Genomic DNA, 3661 nt, shown 5'->3' on the forward strand with positions numbered 1-3661 from the left:
CTCCTCCTCCTCCTCCTCTTCTTTTACTGTTACTACTGCTGCTGCAGATGATGATGATGATGATGATGATGCGGTTGCATGTGGCTGAGGGACAAGAGAGGGAGCGACTGGTTCATCATGTTTCGGGACAGTGAGCATGCAAACCCCCTGAATCACAGAGCGTGAGAGTTGAAGGAGGTGGAGGATGGAGGGGGGGGGGGGTCCCCACAAAGCCGGTTTCGCATCAAGCGGCGTTTTGACTGACCGTCCTGTCGGAAACAAAATTAAAATTCAGGATTGCACATGTGAATATGCAGATTTTTTTCCCCCGCTATCCCACTAGCGGAATATCTGAGGATTTTGATCAAATTGGGTTACTGTTACTCAAATTTGGGTTTGTTATGTTGACCCACGGCGGCCCGGTAGTCCAGTGGTTAGCACGGCGGCTTCACAGTGCAGAGGTACCAGGTTCGATTCCAGCTCCAGCCTCCCTGTGTGGAGTTTGCATGTTCTCCCCGGGCCTGCGTGGGTTTTCTCCGGGTGCTCCGGTTTCCTCCCACATTCCAAAAACATGCATGGCAGGCTGATTGGACGCTCTAAATTGTCCCTAGGTGTGAGTGTGGGCGTGGATGGTTGTTCGTCTCTGTGTGCCCTGTGATTGGCTGGCAACTGATTCAGGGTGTCCCCCACCTACTGCCCGAAGACGGCTGGGTAGGCTCCAGCACCCCCCGCGACCCTAGTGAGGATCAAGCGGTTCGGAAAATGGATGGATGCATGGATGTTGACCCACCAGATTGGGTTGAATATTGGCTTTGGGCAGGCTGGAAAGATGAAGCTTGGTGAAGTGGAAGTCAATTAAATCATCTTTTCAAACTCATGCAAATCCCCCATAACAACCCAGGCTAAACTTACCTCCTCCCCAACCGCCGAAGAGTTTCTCTTCACCGAGATATATCACTTCAACATGTTTCCGTGGACCAATTACTGTGCTACTTTCCTATTTTGGTGAGACTTTGGCACCATCTTGTGGTATTATGAGGCATTTCAAAAAGTGCACAAAAATGTGAATTGGTGAGGATTGCAGCAAATAGCTGAAGAGTGGTTCCATTGGAAAAAAATGTCAAGAGGTTAATTGATGTTTGGTTTAAGAAAACTGTTGACTATTTTGAAAAAAAAATTACGAAAACAGGATATGCTTCATATTTTGGAACACACTGACTGGATACATACAGTTTCATAAATGGATTATTGACAGCAGATGGAGATATGACCACATGATGTACCGCATCATGCATGCTTGTTTCTGCAGGCAAAAATATTCACTTGACTGAAATCAAAGAACTGATACTTACTTGTGGAAAAAAAATAAAAAGACCATGAAGTAGAGATTCAACACCTGGATTTAGGTAAAAAAAATTACAGACTCTGAAACGTACGAATGTGGGTAACAAGTAGAAAATGTATTTTAGCTGAGAACTACCTACCTACTTGGAAACTTCCCACGACCGTGTTTCTTTCAGTGCCAGCGATTGAAAAGACAGGAGACGTCAGAGGAGACCTGGTTATCTCCTGTGTGGTGTTTGAACATGATGGAGGCCAAGGCGGCGTGGTGACGTGTGGACCGTAAAACACCAGCATTGCTTTTGTCCTCACAAGGGAGGGGGGGGGGGGGGGCACTGACATGGCCATGGCAGATAAGAACTGACAGATGTTTCATCTGTGTGTGTGTGTGTGTGTGTGTGTGTGTGTGTTCGCGCATGTGTGTGTGAGTGAGCGTGCGTGTGCTTAACAGGGAATTAATTATTTCAGCCGCACTGGGCGGCGGTGAAGCTCATGTATGTTTTATCTGGATGATGGGTGATGAATTGTCCGATATGAACCAGCCCCCCTACCGCCAATGTCAAGTAGTTATATTGTTGAACTTGAAGGGTATTCCTTAATCCAGTGCGTGGCGTCGGAAATGACACTATTCTATTTAAATGGTCCAAAATAATCATGTATGTATAATAATAAGAGTTTTGTGTTTGATTAAATCGACGTAATCCATTGGTGAGTACATTGGGACGAAATCATTATTTCGGTATCCATATTTTTGGTGACATTTTTCCTCAAGTGATGTGCTGTAACCTTTTTCTGATGTAAAATATGTGCCTTGGCTCTGTAATAGTTGGGCGTGTTGGTATGTCACATTTACAAGGGCACGGGATTACCAGATTTGCGATAATAAAACTACTATCTCGCAGATGAATAACCTCATTCCATCTGATAGTCAATCTAATTTGAGGTTATTGTGATTTTCCATCCATCGATTTTCGACAGTGCTTATCCTTATTAGGTTCACGGGTGGACTTTGGGAAAGAGGTAGGACTGGATGTTTTATGTTTGTACAGTATTTACAAAACGATATAGTACACATTCTAAATACACCTGGGTGAAAAAATATGGGTAAAAAATGAACTGACCTAACTTTTTAGGTTAGTCCTTTCACAAAAAAAGTTGGGTCAAATCGTTGTTTTGCACAGGCCAAAAGATTGGGTTCTTTTTGTGCGTTCTTTTTGGGTTCGATGTGTCACCCAAAATTTTGTCTTGGTCCCTTTTTGACACATATTGGGTTATTTTTGACATAACTGTTTAGCTATTGGCGGCCCGTGATTAGCACGTTAACCTCACAGTGCAGAGGTACCAGGTTTGATTCTAGCTCTGGCCTCCCTGTGTGGAGTTTGCATGTTCTCCCCGGGCCTGCGTGGGTTTTCTCCGGGTACGCCGGCTTCCTCCCAACTTCCAAAAACATGCATGGCAGGCTGATTAAACACTTTATTATTATTTTTACCCAAGGTTGGGTTAATTATTTTCATCCAGCAGATGGGGTTGATGATTGGAGTAGGACAGTAAATATTTGATTGATTGATTGAAGTGCATTTAATCAAGTTCATTTCTTCATCGTTCTTTTCCCAAACCCAGTCGGACAAACATCAAGCTAACATCCGTAAGTTTTTTTCTGATTCATCGAACAAAAACTGTGGGCAGAATGTTACATACTAATGAGTCAACCAAATGTAAGTCGACAAAACAGAACCACCTTGACAGAGGTAATAAAGCTGCCCAATTAATTTGTGGCCACTGCTCCCGCTGTCCTCCTGTGTGGCATTTCCCTTTGCAAACAGGCAGCACTGAATGATGGCGCTTCAACTGTGTGCCAATCTTATCTTCTGTCACATATACTAAACGTGTGGGCGCACACCCACACACACTTTGGTGGTCGCCAAATTAGACCTAAGCCTCCATCACTATAAAAGAAGAGAATGCAGGAAAGTCAGATGAAAAGAGTCACTCAGGAGTGCCTTTAACCCTTTCAGGGACAGCGGTTACTACAGTGGACAGCATGACATGTTCGCAGGTTACAGGGTACATGAAAGGGTTAATATCGACGATGCTGCAACATCATAATGTGGAGATTGACTAGACAGGTTTAATGCCTTCTATCAAATGTCCGGGAACGATTCACCAAAATGTTGCAGTCCCCCCCCCCCCCCCCCCGCAACATTTACAAATTCACAGCCAAATTAGTTCTGCACATATTTAACGATAAAGTCAGATTTTAGGATTATCCATTCATAAGTCATATACTGCATTCAATTTGAAGCCAGATCAAAACACAAAAAAATGCCAGTCACCACAAAGC

This window comes from Hippocampus guttulatus, chromosome 13 (assembly GCF_054856545.1).
Source record: "Hippocampus guttulatus isolate MCC_2025c chromosome 13, RoL_Hgut_1.0, whole genome shotgun sequence".
In the NCBI taxonomy this organism is placed as follows: Eukaryota; Metazoa; Chordata; class Actinopteri; order Syngnathiformes; family Syngnathidae; genus Hippocampus; species Hippocampus guttulatus.